The 18,129-nt window shown below is 31.9% G+C and overlaps 1 protein-coding gene across 1 annotated transcript in view; it reads left to right on the top strand.

Annotated features, from left to right (window-relative positions):
* The window catches only part of LOC142225197 (uncharacterized), a 1,012,757-nt gene that overhangs the window by 174,835 nt on the left and 819,793 nt on the right, over positions 1-18,129 (top strand). The window contains exon 3 of the mRNA XM_075294976.1: positions 10,698-10,730. The gene's annotated coding sequence lies outside the window, so the exon portion shown is untranslated. The remainder of the gene's footprint in view (positions 1-10,697; positions 10,731-18,129) is intronic.

Here is an 18,129-nt window from a genome sequence, read left to right as displayed (position 1 = left end):
TATGTTGACGACGTACAATTATATGCATAGTGTCACCTGGATTCTCTAGAAAACTGTGTGTCAAATATCAATCAAGATCTTTCTAGAAGTTGAAGTTGAAACCAACATACATCTATTATTGGGAACGTCACTCCTAGAAGTTGTTGACAAAGCAAAGAAACTTAGTCTTCAACAAACATCTTAACTGGTCCAATCACATAACAGCCACTTGTGGGAAATTATACTCTCTGATTCGTAAATTGTGGAGAACCCAACCATTTAGCCTTCTAAACATGAGGCTACTTCTTGTTAAAAGCTATATTCTTCCTACCTTGTTTTATACCGCTGAGATTTTTGTGGGCTGTAATGCTTCCGACTACAGAAAACTGCAAACAACATTTAGCAATACTATACGATATGTATATGGGTTAAGAACATTTGACAGAGTCTCTCAGATTTCGCCGAATGTATTGAAGTTGTCTCTCGAAAGATACTTGATGTATAAGTCGTTGATATTTTTTACACAAAATAATAAGCACAGACAACCACCCAACATCCCACCTCACGCCCTCAAAAAAAAAAAAAATCGCTTCTTTAACATATGTTCCAAACATATTTTGCAGGAAGCACATATGTTATTGGATACTGCCGAAACATTAATATGTTTATTTTATGTGAACATATTATATGTTTGGAAGCATTTTGAGCCCAAAAATATGCTTGGAAGAATTTTTCCCAAAGACGATTGTGCTCATTGCCTAACATACTCGTAATTTTCACTTCCACGAAATTTTTTAGTTCTTGGCACCTTTTTCTGTAATACAAATAATGTTGAAGAAATTATTCACTTTTATATTTTTTTTAAATGTTACCTTTCGCCTGCACGGAGAATCGAACCGAGGACCATACAGTTTGTAAGCCAACACACTATCCACTGGACCACGTAGCTGTTATAATTAGGTAGTTATAGTTATAAGTTACATTTATATAGCATAGTTTGCAGCGCCCACGAGCCCATGCAAACATAACATTATTTAACAGAAACATACATTTGTTTGCCACGTGGAGCAGTGGTTAGCATGTCTGCCTTGCATGCAAATGCATGGGTCCCTGCTCCGACCCTGCTCCGAACACACTTTTTTTTTTTAATTTACACATTTATATTTATACTATATTAAATTTTTATAATGACACTTCGAAATGTGGTTTATTAAAGATTTATACACCCTCAAAAAAAATCGCTTCTTTAACATATGTTCCAAACATATTTTGCAGGAAGCACATATATTATTGCATACTGCTGAAACATTAATATGTTTGTTTTATGTGAACATATTATATGTTTGGAAGCATTTTGAGCCCAAAAATATGCTTGGAAGAATTTTTCCCAAAGACGATTGTGCTCATTGCCTAACATACTCGTAATTTTCACTTCCACGAAATTTTTTAGTTATTGGCACCTTTCTCTGTAATACAAATAATGTTGAAGAAATTATTCACTTTTATAAATTTTTTAAATTTTACCTTTCGCCTGCACGGAGAATCGAACCGAGGACCATACAGTTTGTAAGCCAACACACTATCCACTGGACCACGTAGCTGTTATAAATAGGTAGTTATAGTTATAAGTTACATTTATATAGCATAGTTTGCAGCGCCCACGAGCCCATGCAAACATAACATTATTTAACAGAAACATACATTTGTTTGCCACGTGGAGCAGTGGTTAGCATGTCTGCCTTGCATGCAAATGCATGGGTCCCTGCTCCGACCACACTTTTTTTTTTAATTTACACATTTATATTTATACTATATTAAATTTTTATAATGACACTTCGAAATGTGGTTTATTAAAGATTTATAGTCAGTAACATTGCTTGATATAAACGAAATGGACTGATTTTTGGATAAAATATTATTTTTTTATTGCAAATATAACAATTTTGTAACAAAAAACTGTTTTTGGTACAAAACTTTAAAATTTGGAAGGAATTCAAAAACTCTAACGAAGAACGTGGAGTCGAGTATAAACATACATAAATAATTTTATAATATAAACATAAATTTATTTAGGCGTGAACAGTTTTTTACTAGCATTTAACACCATCGCTCTAAAATGCCTTTTATTTTTCTTTAATAATTAATTTTAAGGAAAATAAACTTTTTAAATTGTTTTAGCTGCAAAACTCGAACTTAATGCTTGCTTTTATATTTGAAGTTGTCCGTCAACTCCTCGTGGACTACTTATTAATAAAGAGGAACTAAGCTTTGTTTTTATACATTTTACTGTGTAATTTTTCACTATTTCCTCCTTATTTCATTTTACTGTCCCAACTCTAAAAAGAGTACGAAAGAGTCACTTTCGTTATTTGTATGAAGACCCCTGATTTCTTTTAACGAACCAAGAAAAAAATTGTGCCCATAATGCCAAAATGATAAACAAAACACATGTCCACACATACATAAAATGCTGCTCTCAAGGCGAAATGTCTATTCTCTTGGTTCCGAATGTCTATTCTCTTTATTCAAATTAAATAATATTTAGACTTAAGCATATCAAATTTTTGGCCTTATCATAAAACAGTTTTCCGAAACAACATACAAGCGGTTTTACAGAAATTGTTCTCTTTTGATTCTTTCGCTGTGTTATGTTGGTATCTTTCGTCAACTCTCCCGGTTTCCATCTCTATTTCTTTCTCTATACTCTCTCTGTCGCTTTGAATAAAATATCACAACATATGTATGTTTAGTCGAAATTTGTAAATTTATATATGTTTGCATTCACACATATGATTTTTATGAAACATTCATGCCCCAAACATAATATATTCTAACATATTAACATAGATGTCCCAAACATTTAGTGTTAGTTTAGGAACATTACATGTTTGCACTTAAATATATTGTGTTTTAAAATTGTGCCCGAAACACATTTTGTTTATATCGGAACATATGAAAAACATATTTTTCTAACAGTGCAGTAATGCTGGTGACATTTCTGAGTGTTTCAAAGCCGTTCGTACTCGGCTATAAAAAAGGAGGTCCCTTGTGTGATAAGAGAGAAGTTCACCAATGTAGTATCATAATGGACTGAATAGTCTAAGTGAGCCTGATACATCGGGCTGCCACCTAACCTAACCCAACATACTTATATATTAAATATACACAAGGTCGTGGATTCGATTCCTGCTTCGACCGAACAACAGAAAGTTTTTCAGCGGTGGATTATCACACCTCAGTAATGTTGGTGACATTTCTGAGTGTTTCAAAGCTTCTCTAAATGGTTTCACTGCAATGTAGAACGCCGTTCGGGCTCGGCTATAAAAAGGAGGTCCCTTGCCATTGAGCTTAACAAGGAATCGGGAAGCACTCAGTGATAAGAGAGGAGTTCAACACTGTGTTATCAGAATGAACTGAATAGTCTAAGTGAGTCTGATACATCTGACTGTCACCTAACCTAACCTATAAATTAAATTGAATTTTGCCAGATCTTTTCGGGGGGAAACTGTTATACAAATAAGTTATCGTCGTTTTTCATCAGAGAAACACTTCTCTGGAACCAACTACCAAATCATCTTCAAACCATAAGAAGCAATTATAGATTCAAGAAAACTGTCATCAAATTCTATAGTGAATCATGATGTTATCTATTAACAGAGTTAATTATTTCTCAAGGAATATATATCATAAACTCACTAATATAATTTACATATAAATATATTTATTTTTAATATCTTTCAATATTTATTTTTTTTTTTGTTTTCAATTTCGTATATAATTTTTCAAAGTATTAAATGTTAATAATAATAATAGATGTATGATTTATCTTTCCTTTTTTGTTATTTACAACAATATAAATTTAGTACTAAATTTATAAGATTTGCATGTTGTTGTAATGAAAATTCAGATGAAATAAAATGAAAATCTAATGAAATGACATTGGTAGCTTGTGCAATGATTCTGGCTGATTTCCACTCTAAAACAGTTCTACTTATTTGCGTACCCATTGAGTCATATATGAGCTTTGTTGCTGAACACGATTTTTCACAAACACGCGCTATGAATTTTCCTAACAAAGGACTCGTTTTAATAATAAAAATCGATCATTTCCAAGCGTTGTTCGTTTCTAAGACTATTCATGGTTAATTTATAGACCAAACTGAAGATGTTTGTCAATGGAACAACAATGTTACCCAAAACAAGATTAGCTAAAAAATGTTTAACATTAAAACTCATTTTCATTTTTATTGCTGCTGGACCCTGGTTAGGCCACAGCTGTGCCCAAGAGACAATAATGATTGCATGCCTCACTATAAACTTCAAAATAGTTATATGTTAAGGTGCTTAATTCTCACTCTCATTCTATCCCTCTTCCCGTTACCTCAGTGCTTCTATGCCCATCAACTAGTACGTCTGGTAATTCACTTTGCTCTATACCGTGCCTAGAATTTGTGGTAATTTTTTTAAGTTATAAAAGTGATTCTACCATGCCATTCCAATCTGGTTATGTAATAGGAATTTCTGCCACTAGGAATAGGCCCAAACACAGAAGGGTAAAGGACACAGAAGACCATATACCATCCATAACTGAAAGAAGCAAAAAAAAATATATATATATATATAAAATCAGACCATAGCAAAGGAGGCATATAAAGGGTGATTTGTTAAGAGCTTGATAACTTTTTAAAAAAAAAACGCATAAAATTTGCAAAATCTCATCGGTTCTTTATTTGAAACGTTAGATTGGTCCATGACATTTACTTTTTGAAGATAATTTCATTTAAATGTTGACCGCGGCTGCGTCTTAGGTGGTCCATTCGGAAAGTCCAATTTTGGGCAACTTTTTCGAGCATTTCGGCCGGAATAGCCCGAATTTCTTCGGAAATGTTGTCTTCCAAAGCTGGAATAGTTGCTGGCTTATTTCTGTAGACTTTAGACTTGACGTAGCCCCACAAAAAATAGTCTAAAGGCGTCAAATCGCATGATCTTGGTGGCCAACTTACCGGTCCATTTCTTGAGATGAATTGTTCTCCGAAGTTTTCCCTCCAAATGGCCATAGAATCGCGAGCTGTGTGGCATGTAGCGCCATCTTGTTGAAACCACATGTCAACCAAGTTCAGTTCTTCCATTTTTGGCAACAAAAAGTTTGTTAGCATCGAACGATAGCGATCGCCATTCACCGTAACGTTGCGTCCAACAGCATCTTTGAAAAAATACGGTCCAATGATTCCACCAGCGTACAAACCACACCAAACAGTGCATTTTTCGGGATGCATGGGCAGTTCTTGAACGGCTTCTGGTTGCTCTTCACTCCAAATGCGGCAATTTTGCTTATTTACGTAGCCATTCAACCAGAAATGAGCCTCATCGCTGAACAAAATTTGTCGATAAAAAAGCGGATTTTCTGCCAACTTTTCTAGGGCCCATTCACTGAAAATTCGACGTTGTGGCAGATCGTTCGGCTTCAGTTCTTGCACGAGCTGTATTTTATACGGTTTTACACCAAGATCTTTGCGTAAAATCTTCCATGTGGTCGAATAACACAAACCCAATTGCTGCGAACGGCGACGAATCGACATTTCACGGTCTTCAGCAACACTCTCAGAAACAGACGCAATATTCTCTTCTGTACGCACTGTACGCATTCGTGTGGTTGGTTTAATGTCCAATAAAGTAAACTGAGTGCGAAACTTGGTCACAATCGCATTAATTGTTTGCTCACTTGGTCGATTATGTAGACCATAAATCGGACGTAAAGCGCGAAACACATTTCGAACCGAACACTGATTTTGGTAATAAAATTCAATGATTTGCAAGCGTTGCTCGTTAGTAAGTCTATTCATGATGAAATGTCAAAGCATACTGAGCATCTTTCTCTTTGACACCATGTCTGAAATCCCACGTGATCTGTCAAATACTAATGCATGAAAATCCTAACCTCAAAAGAATCACCCTTTATATTGTGTAAATTCACTACCATAGGAAATATAGAAATTATAATGATAAAAGAAGGCATAAATTGAATTTATGCAAAGTTTGCATGTTTATACAACTACTTAAAGGATACAGTCTGCCAAACCACCATTGAACTCGTTCACCCACTCTCTAACAGAGAAAATTCTGTGTGATATGATATGACTGGCACTGGCACGGTCCTGGCTGCCTGCCTGCAGACCGAAATTTTTCCGCAAGGATATGCTAAAAATACGATTTTTTGTTTTTTTGCAATGGAATTCTGTTAAAACGGGTATTTCCATGGCACTGACTGTATGATGCTCACGGTTGCCACACGTACCAAAAATAATTTACCAACTGAAGAAAATTTTAGCACAAATCTACCAAATTTAAAAAATTAAGTTTTTAATCACATTTTTGTGGTTAGTATGAAAAACGAATGCATGAATGATTCTCCCTATTAGCTACAAAGCTTTTGGTTTATATTTTTATTTTAATAGACAATTTTGTCAAATTTTTTTGTATAGAAAATTTTATCAAAATTTTATTTCAATAGAAAATGTCTAAATTTTATTTCTATAAAATTTCTATATTTCTATTTTATCAAAATTTTATTTCTATAGAAAATTTTGTCAAAATTTTATTTCTATAGAAAATGTTGTCAAAATTTAATTTCTATAGAAAATGTTGTCAAAATTTTATTTCTTTAGAAAATTTTGTCAAACTTTTATTTCTTCACAAAATTTTATCAAAAATTTTATTTCTATAGAAAAATTTGCCAAAATTTTATTTCTATAGAAATTTTTGTCAAAATTTTATTTCTATAGAAAATTTTGTGAAAATAGTTATTTCTATAGAAAATTTTGTAAAAATTTTATTTCTATAGAAAATGTTGTCAAAATTTTATTTCTATAGAAAATGTTGTCAAAATTTTATTTTTATAGCAAATTTTGTCAAAATTTTATTTTTATAGAAAATTTTATCAAAATTTTATTTTTATAAAAAATTTTTTTAAAATTTTATTTCTATAGAAAATTTTGTGAAAATAGTTATTTCTATAGAAAATTTTGTAAAAATTTTATTTCTATAGAAAATTTTGTCAAAATTTTATTTCTATAGAAAATTTTGTCAAAATTTTATTTCTATAGAAAATTTTTCAAAATTTTACTTTTATAGAAAATTTTGTCAAAATTTTATTACTATAGATAACTTTGTCAAAAATTTATTTCTATAGAAAATTTTGTCAAAATTTAATTTTTATAGAAAATTTGGTCAAAATTTTATTTTTAAAGAAAATTTTGTCAAAATTTTATTTCTATAGAAAATGTTGTCAAAATTTTATTTTTATAGAAAATTTTGTCAAAATTTTATTTTTATAGAAAATTTTATCAAAATTTTATTTTTATAAAAAATTTTGTTAAAATTTTATTTCTGTAGAAAATTTTGTCAAAGTTTTATTTCAATAGAAAATTATACCAACAAAATTTATTTCTATAGAAAATTTTGTCAAAATTTTTATTTCTATAGAAAATTTTGTCAAAATATTTATTTCTATAGAAAATTTTGTCAAAATTTTATTTTTATAGAAAATTCTGTCAAAATTTTAATTCTATAGAAAATTTTGTCAAAATTTTTATTTCTATAGAAAATTTTGTCAAAATTTTTATTTTTATAGAAAATTCTGTCAAAATTTTAATTCTATAGAAAATTTTGTCAAAATTTTTATTTCTGTAGAAAATTTTTCAATATTCTATTTCAATAGAAAATGTCTAAATTTTATTTCTATGAAAGATTTTATCAAAATTTTATATCTATAAAAGATTTTATCAAAATTTTATTTCTATAGAAAATTTTGTCAAAAATTTCATTTCTATAGAAAATTTTGCCAAACATTTTATTTTTATAGAAAGTTTTGTCAAAAATTTTATTTCTATAGAAAATTTTGTCAAAAAGTTTATTTCTATAGAAAATTTTGTCAAAAATTTTATTTCTATAGAAAATTTTATCAAAATTTTATATCTATAAAAGATTTTATCAAAATTTTATATCTATAAAAGATTTTATCAAAATTTTATTTCTATAGAAAATTTTGTCAAAAAGTTGATTTCTATAGAAAATTTTGCCAAAAATTTTATTTTTATGGAAAATTTTGTCAAAAATTTTATTTCTATAGAAAATTTTGTTAAAAAGTTTATTTCTGTAGAAAATTTTGTCAAAAATTTTATTTCTATAGAAATTTTGTCAAAATTTTTATTTCCATAGAAAATTGTGTCAAAAATTTTATTTCTATAGAAAATTGTGTCAAAATTTTATTTCTATAGAAAATTTTTGTCAAAATGTTATTTCTATGGAAAATTTTGTCAAAATTTTATTTCTTTAGAAAATTTTTTCCAAATTCTATTTCTATAGAAAATTTTGTCAACATTTTATTTCTATAGATAATTTTGTCAAAATTTTATTTCTATAGAAAATTTTCCCAAAATTTTACTTTTATAGAAAATTTTCTCAAAATTTTTCTATAGAAAATTTTGTCAAAATTTTATTTCTATAGAAAATTTTGTCAAAATTTTATTTCTATTGTCAAAATTTTATTTCTATAGCACATTTTGTCAAAATTTTGCTTCTATAGAACATTTTCTCAAAATTTTTCTATAGAAAGTTTTGTCAAAATTCTTTTTCTATTAAAATTTTGTCAAAATTTTATTTCTATAGAAAATTTTGTCAAAATTTTATTTCTACAGAAAATGTTGTCAAAATGTTATTTCTATAGTAAATTTTGTCATGTTGTATTTTTATTGAAAATTTGGCCAATATTTTATTTCTATAGAAAATTTTGTAAAAATGTTATTTCTATAAAAAATTTTGTCAAAATTTTTTTGCTATAGAAAATGTCAAAATTTTTATTTCTATAGAAAATTTTGTTAAAATTTTTATTTCTATAGAAAATTTTGTCAAAATTTTTATTTCTATAGAAAATTTTGTTAAAAATTTTTTAAATAGGAAATTTTATTACCATTTTATTTTTATAGAAAATTTTGTCAAAATTCTATTTCTATAGAAAATTTTGTGACAATTTCATTTCTATAAAAAATTTTGTCAAAATTTGTATTTCTATCGAAAATTTTGTCAAAATGTTTATTTCTATAGAAAATTTTGTCAAAGTTTTTATTTCTATAGAAAATATTGTCAAAATTCTATTTTTATAGAAAATTTTGTCAACATTTTATTTCTATAGAAAATTTTATCAAAATTTTTCTAAAGAAAATAAAAAAAAAAATTTATTACCATAAAAAAATTTGTCAAAATTTTATTTTTATAGAAAATTTTGTAAAAATTTTATTTATGTAGAAAATTTTGTCAAAATTTTATTTATATAGAAAATCTTGTCAAAATTTTATTTCTATAGGAAATTTTGTCAAAATTTTATTGCTATAGGAAATTTTGTCAAAATCTGATTTCTATAGGAAATTTTTTTTATCCATTTTTTATATCCATAGACCGAAATAAATAAAATAAAAATAAATAAAAAATAAATAAATATTTTGTCAAAATCATATTTTTATTGGAAATTTTGTCAACATTTTATTTTTATAGGAAATTTTGTCAAACTTTTATTTATATAGAAAATTTTGTCAAAATTTTATTTCTATAGAAAATTTTATTTCTATAGAAAATTTTGTCAAAATTTTATTTCTATAAAAAATTTTTTCAAAATTTTATTTCTATAGAAAATTTTGTCAAAATTTTATTTCTATAGAAAATTTTGTCAACATTTTATTTCTATAGAAAATTTTGTCAACATTTTAATTCGATAGAAAATTTTGTCAATATTTTATTATTATAGAAAATTTTGTCAAAATTTTATTTCTATAGAAAATTTTGTTAAAATTTTTATTTCTATAGAAAATTTTGTCAAAATTTTTATTTCTATAGAAAATTTTGTTAAAAATTTTTTAAATAGGAAATTTTATGACCATTTTAGTTTTATAGAAAATTTTGTCAAACTTTTATTTATATAGAAAATTTTATCAAAATATTATTTATATAGATAATTTGGTCAGAGGTTTATTTGTGTGGCAACCGTGATGATACTACTGCTGCAGACGATGATGATGTTGTTGAAGGAAAATTAAACTGGGATGGATTATATTATTTTGTCTCCCTTAAGAACAAAACCAGAAAAAGGACGTGAAAATGGTGAACCTACTAAAAACGTCAGAGAATATTGAGATCAAGGATTATTATGAAACATAAGCCAATGTGCTCTATTGTTGATGATGGTGGTCTTTATTCTGGTTCCCTTCTTCCTTGTATTTACCAATGGGAATTTTTTTTCATATATGCCTCAGCATAGTTTTTGCTCACTGGTATATTTCTCCTCTAAGTTTGTGTTTTTGTTTTTCTATTCGTACAATAAATATATATAGTTAATGTCCTTTGTATTGTCGTTGCTATAAATCTGCATATCAATGGAAATTTTTTTGTTTTTCACTATGTAAAGCGTGCTGGTAAATGTTTTTTTGGGTCAATGAAAACAAAAAAGCACAAAAAAATAAAGTTGTCAAACGATGCGAAGTACATAAAAGCCAGTGAGCTATCGTCCTGTTTGCATGCTCTAGGTATAGGGGAAATTTCAGAGAGCCGTGATATTCGTTGCTAAGAATCTTGACCCAAAAATTTCATTGTGGTTCTATAGTTTTTTTAGTTTGTTTGGCAGTTAATGAAACTCAAATAATATTATCTTGTTGTTGTTTTATTTTCAGGAATTGATCTGTTGACATAAAAGGATAATAAAGGTAATTATAAAATGTCATAATTGATTCATTAAATATTGAGTGTAAATAGCCAGAGCCTGGCTATTGAAGTCCATCTGTCCGCCAATATATGGTGTTCAAATTTGCCACAGTTTCGTTTGTGGTCCTAAATTTGTTTTTTTTTTTTTGGGAATTTTTAACAATATTTTTATGAAGCTTAAGCATCCTCAATAAATTTGACATAAAAATATTTTTGACGCCACGACGAACAAACCAAATAAAACCCCGGCTTAATATAGTCTTGTCATTTTGATTTTGAGAAAGACATCCCATGGCAAAAAGAAGAACGAAATCTCAATGGAGCCCTAATATCGGCCAATACAAAAATTGGTTCCACCGCATTCCTATCCTCTTTAGAATAATCCTTAGTTTTCCTTTGTCTTAAGTGCCCAATATCTTCAGAGTGGCTTCTGTTAAGAAATTCTCCTTTACTTGAAGCCGTTGCGTTTGAACCCATTACCCTTTGTATGTAAGGCGCGCATCCTAATCATTGCATCCAATATTTCTTTCTTACCTTACGGTGTGGTCACACTGGGCAAATATTTGACAGAAATAAAAAATAATTCGTCGCCACATTTAAACCCTGCGAGCATCCTTTTGAGGTCTGAGAACAAGAAAAAGTCGCTGGGGGCCAGATCTGGAGAATACGGTGGGTGGGGAAGCAAATCGAAGCCCAATTCATGAATTTTTGCCATCGTTCTCAATGACTTGTGGCACGGTCATTACTTTGCCAGTGGACTTTTGAGTCTTTCCACGCTTCGGAGACGGTTCACCGGTCGCTCTCCACTCAGCCGACTGTCGATTGGACTCAGGAGTGTAGTGATGGAGCCATGTTTCATCCATTGTCACATATCGACGGAAAAACTTGGGTGTATTACGAGTTAACAGCTGCAAACACCGCTCAGAATCATCAACACGTTGTTGTTTTTGGTCAAATGTGAGCTCGCGTGGCACCCATTTTGCACAGAGCTTCCGCATATTCAAATATTGATGAATGATATGATATACCAACACGTTCCTTTGATATCTTTAAGGCCTCTGCTACCTCGATCAACTTCATTTTACGGTCATTCAAAATCATTTTGTGGATTTTTTTGATGTTTTCTTCGGTAACCACCTCTTTCGGGCGTCCACTGCGTTCACCGACCTACGTGCCCATTTCACCACGCTTGAATTTTGTATACCAATCAATTATTGTTGATTTCCCTGGGGTAGAGTCCGGAAACTCTTTATCAAGCCAAGTTTTTGCTTCCACCGTATTTTTCCCTTCAGAAAACAGTATTTTATCAAAGCACGAAATTCCTTTTTTTCATTTTTTTCACAATAACAAAAGTTGCTTCACAAAAGACGCTCTATCTTACAAACTAATTGACTTACAGATGTAAACTTTTAACACGAATCATTTGAAGGTTGGTACTATATAAAAATAATATGCATTTAATACTAGCGACGCCATCTATGTGTCAAACCGGGGACTTATCTGCCAACATGTTATGTGGACCAATTTTTGCATGTTTGTTAGAGACCATATACGAACACCATGTATCAAATTTCAGCCGAATCGGATGAAATTTGCCACAAGCCTAATCTGGCAATCGGTTTATATGGGGGCTATATACAATTATGGATCGATGTGGACCAATTTTTGCATAGTTGTTGGACACCATATACCAAGACCATATACCAAATTTCAGCCAGATCGGATGAAATGTGCTTCTCTTAGAGGCTCCGCAAGCCAAATCTGGGGGTCCGTTTATATGGGGGCTATACGTAAGAGTGAACCGATATGGCCCATTTGCAATACAATCCGACCTACATCAATAACAACTACTTGTGTCAAGTTGCAAGTCGATAGCTTGTTTCGTTCGAAAGTTAGCGTGATTGCAACAGACGCACAGTGGATGCATTTGTATGGGATGTAGTGACAAAAATAGTTTGAATAGAGGTATCGTTCTGAAACTTTTAGAATAAGTTTATAGATATAAAAGTATAATGTTGTGCAATTATGGGCGGGGTTGCACAAAGGGGCGTAGTACCTCCCATACAAATCGCAAATCAAAAATCCATCATTTCTGCTCCTTAATTTACTATATTTATTTAAACAAACTTTGGTATGTGGGTTTAGTGTACATATTATCTATATTTTAATAATGTTTAGATATCTTCAAACAAATCAAAAACAGTTGCAACTGTCCATAAAGTTTTAATACATGCTTCCGATATCATAGATCATGCATTAGTGTCTATTGGGGAACTTTCTGAGGAAGCTGCCGAAGCAAAAAATAAAGATATTAAAAGATTTAGGCTCAAACACACTAGAAAGACGTCACGCATTGCAACTAACGAGGATTTGTTAAATCGGTTGCTCCTAAGTTCAGATCCATTTGTCACAGGTCAGAGGAAGTTACCATGCAGCAAAAAATCAAATTTATTGACATCTGTTTTTGATTTGTTTGAAGATATCTAAACATTATTAAAATATAGATAATATGTACACTAAACCCACATACCAAAGTTTGTTTAAATAAATATAGTAAATTAAGGAGCAGAAATGATGGATTTTTGATTTGCGATTTGTATGGGAGGTACTACGCCCCTTTGTGCAACCCCGCCCATAATTGCACAACATTATACTTTTATATCTATAAACTTATTCTAAAAGTTTCAGAACGATACCTCTATTCAAACTATTTTTGTCACTCCATCCCATACAAATGCATCCACTGTGAGTTGGTGGAAGATAGTACCAGGGATATTTCTGTGTTAGTGATCTGGCAGTATCTAGTGCATATGTGTTAAATTTTGTTGAATTTATTTCATACCCTGACGACATGGCTTGTAATAAAGTTGCACATCTAAGAAGTAAGTCTTTATCAAGGCCCGTTATTTCAGCCGACAAATCCACATTGTTGAAAAATCTCCTAGCTGTGTTTCCATCATTCGATGGAAACACAAATCATAGAAACAATCATAGAAACTATAATCAAAGAAACAATAACATCAAATCTCAAAATCAGAAGAAAATAGGAAAGAGCACAAAGACAATAAATAAAACAATGCCAAGAAGTAGTTTTTTTTAACAACAAAAACACTATTTTTGATCACTTGTACCAACAAATCTAAGGCTTGCGTCAGCTAAACAAAAATCACATTCCAAAACAACGAGGAAGGGTTACTATATCGTTAATAAAACAAATTGATGCAAATTTTTGCAGATAAACTAAAGAGTTCCTTAATCTTGACACTTGTACAAATATGGAGAACCAAGATTTGAAGCAGCAAGAGTAGGATATATATTTTGAATCTCCATGTAAAGTTAAAAAACACACTCAAAAAATTAAAAAAAAAATGAATGGTAAAACTAATATATTATAAACACCATATTGATTTTTTTTAAATTATTATTACATAAAGAGTATCTTATTACCATTTACAACAACTTCCATTTTCGGTATATTTAGTTTTGCCACTTATTTTCTTATTTTTTTTTACTACGTGCACTTGACTTAAATTTCAAGTTGTTTTATATATACCACGGACTTTAATGCACACTTGCACTTCTCTTGCTTATATTTCGTAAGAACCGTTAGAAATCATAAAAGAGAACTGAAAGTTAATATATATGATGTCTTTAACGACTATTTTTTACCCTACATGTCCAGTAGATCGACTTCGATTTTTTTATTTTTGTCGTATGAGTGCATCCACTGTGAGACGGACGGACGGACATTCTTAGATCGACTCAGAATTTTACCACGACCCCGAATATATATACTTTATAGGGTCTTATATAGGGGCAATATTTCGGTGTGTTACAAACGGAATGACAAAGTTAATATACCCCCTATCCTATGGTGGAGGGTATAAAAACAAAGATCTCAAAATCCTCAAAATAAGTCTTAGCCAATATTTGAAGCGTTCTTATCTTAAATCAAAAGATTCAATATTTCAGTTAATTTAATGATGATTTCTTAAAATCAAAAATGTGCTTGTTTACTTTAAGGAAAATTTGCCTTAGTTCAAAGACATGCGACTTTAACGGGGGGACGCAAATTTACAAACTTTGTGTCCTAAATTTAATGAAAACAATTTTTCATTATTATTATAAGCTTCATTTTTATTAAAATTTCATTGTTTTAAAGAATTTGTTTTCTCTCTCAATAGAATTCTATTGCATTATTTAAGGAGTTATGTTTCTTGGAAATTTGTAATACCATCGCAATGAATTCTTGCCATTGAAATATTTCTGCTGTCATTTGTTCATTAGTTAAAATTTCCAATTTTCACTGATAGAGCGACTATGATGACAAAAACTATCATAGATTTTGTAAACTGTGTGTGTGCCTGTGTATGTGTGCCAAAGACCATCACTGTGTAATGCGACATCATTACCATATTAGTGACACTTTTTCGTCTCCCTAGTTTCTCTAATAGCAGCGGTATGGGGCATTGCAATGTAATTAAGTAGGTTACTCCCCCTTTAGAATTGATAGTTTTTGTGAAATGAAACCCCATGAAATAAATACTCTAATTAGTAGTTTTTGTTTTGTGGGGCGGGGTGGATAGTCATTAAAAATTTCGATTGGTAAAACCGACCACAAAAAAGGAGCACACACCATAACCATACATATTTAAAAAAAAATCCATAGAATAGGGCATCCAAGGACCGACAATAATTAGAATCATTTGGTAATGATAACTGACAACAAAATGATGATAACACTTCATGCGTATACCACAGGAGAGAAAATTGTACACTGAAAGAAAATAAGTAACGATTTATTTCTTTACTCTTAGGGTAAGTCTATTAAGAGTTTGTTGATTGAACTTCTGGAATCGACACGAGTGATTCTAAAAAAAAAAATTCAACAAATGACTCATTTGTTTATCTCAGACGAGTTTAGTAAAACAGCTTCATATACTCTTAATGCCATATTACATCTCCTATCGCGGCACTGCTCTGACGAAGAGGCGCCAATAACAGGTTGGCTGATAAGTCCCCGGTCTGACACATAGATGGCATCGCTAGTATTAAATGCATATTATCTTTATATAGTACCAACCTTCAAATGATTCGTGTCATAATTTGACGTCTGTAAGTCAATTAGTTTGTGAGATAGAGCGTCTTTTGTGAAGCAACTTTTGTTATTGTAAAAAAATGGAAACAAAGGAATTTCGTGTTTTGACAAAATACTGTTTTCTGAAGGGAACAAATACGGTGGAAGCAAAAACTTGGCTTGATAATGAGTTTCCGGACTCTGCCCCAGGGAAATCAACAATAATTGATTGGTATGCAAAATTCAAGCGTGGTGAAATGAGCACGGAGGACGGTGAACGCAGTGGACGCCCGAAAGAGGTGGTTACCGACGAAAACATCAAAAAAATCCACAAAATGATTTTGAATGACCGTAAAATGCAGTTGATCGAGATGGCAGAGGCCTTAAAGATATCAAAGGAACATGTTGGTCATATCATTCATCAATATTTGGATATGCGGAAGCTCTGTGCAAAATGGGTGCCGCGCGAGCTCACATTTGACCAAAAACAAAAACGTGTTGATGATTCTGAGCGGTGTTTGCAGCTGTTAACTCGTAATCCACCCGAGTTTTTCCGTCGATATGTGACAATGGATGAAACATGGCTCCATCACTACACTAAGTTCAATCTACAATGGGCTGAGTGGACAGCGACCGGTGAACCGTCTCCGAAGAGTGGAAAGACTCAAAAGTCCGCTGGCAAAGTAATGGCCTCTGTTTTTTGGGATGCGCATGGAATAATTTTTATCGATTATCTTGAGAAGGGAAAAACCATAAACAGTGACTATTATATGGCGTTACTGGAGCGTTTGAAGGTCGAAACCGCGGCAAAACGGCCCCATATGAAGAAGAAAAAAGTGTTGTTCCACCAAGACAACGCACCGTGCCACAAGTCATTGAGAACGATGCCAGAAATTCATGAATTGGGCTTCGAATTGCTTCCCCACCCACCGTATTCTCCAGATCTGGCCCCAGCGATTTTTCTCGTTCTCAGACCTCAAAAGGATGCTCGCAGGGAAAAAATTGGGCTGCACTGAAGAGGTGATCGCCGAAACTGAGGCCTATTTTGTGGCACCGAAGGAGTATTACCAAAATGGTAACAAAAAATTGGAAGGTCGTTATAATCGTTGTATCGCTCTTGAAGGGAACTATGTTGAATATTAAAAACGAATTTTGACAAAAAAAATGTGTTTTTCTTTGTTAGACCGGGGACTTATCAGCCAACCTGTTACACTATTACGATTTGAAGCCCGTGGTTCAAACATTGAGACATCGGTCTACTGTTCATAAAAGACATGGGGCTGCAGCCTGCACTTCAAAGACAGCCGCTACGGACAGCAGCTTTGACACTGACCCAGCAAAAAATGGACCACTATTTCAGCAGGATTGTAATGGAGAGAGCCTGCCAATAGGTTAGCTTAGGTATAATGGCAGCCCGAAATTTCACGCTCACTTAGATTATTCAGTCCATTGTGATACTCCAGTGATGAAATTCTCACCTGCCCTTAATACTGGAAACAGAGCTAGTGGCACTCTTAAGCTTACAAACAATTGTAGTGCGCAATTGTCGATTACCCCATGGAGCGTAATGAACACACCATTGGAGACGCTCTGACCACAAGACTGTAACGACCCTCACACCAGATCCTATCTACCATTGACCCTTGCTATCATTTATTCCGGCCATACTCAGTGGATGGGGGTTGTTCTTGTCCTGGTAGATAGATCTCAGTCGGTTACAATCTCAATAAAATTTAAGGGTAGCAAATTAAAGAAACGACCGACGGTTGTAGTATTTTATTTTCTTCAGGAACCGTTATAAGACCGGGCGTCATAGTAACGCCATTCTGCAGGGTCAGAACTCCAACACCTCCAAAATCTGAATACGGCCGTGCTGCAGTAAGATCAGACGAACAGACCGACGATCAAATAGCGAGTTTCTATACTTGGTCAATCTTCCGATTGAAGAGTTTATGCCAAACACCTACAACTTCCGATACTGCATCAGTGCACGACGATCACACTTTTTGGTTAGTTGTATGATTAAGATTTGGTGCCGTGAGAGTTTCCACAACAGCAGACATCATAGCGTGCGTAAAGTCGATCGCTGCTCTGACTGCTAAGGTCACAACCAAGGAGCGACTGTACGAACCGAGATAAACACACCATTGGGAACGCTTGAACCACTAGACTGGGAGCCAAAATAACCCCATTCTTCAGCGTAAGACTCACGATGTTTTGCGATCACCACACCAGGCCGATGATAAAATAGCGAGTTCCTATACTCGGGCCGGGAGCCACCGTGGTGCAATGGTTAGCATGCCCGCCTTCCATACACAAGGTCG

The sequence above is a fragment of the Haematobia irritans genome, chromosome 2 (assembly GCF_050003625.1).
Source record: "Haematobia irritans isolate KBUSLIRL chromosome 2, ASM5000362v1, whole genome shotgun sequence".
Taxonomy (NCBI): domain Eukaryota; kingdom Metazoa; phylum Arthropoda; class Insecta; order Diptera; family Muscidae; genus Haematobia; species Haematobia irritans.
The sequence above is the reverse complement of the archived record's forward strand: the minus strand, read 5'-3'. Positions and strand labels throughout refer to the sequence as shown.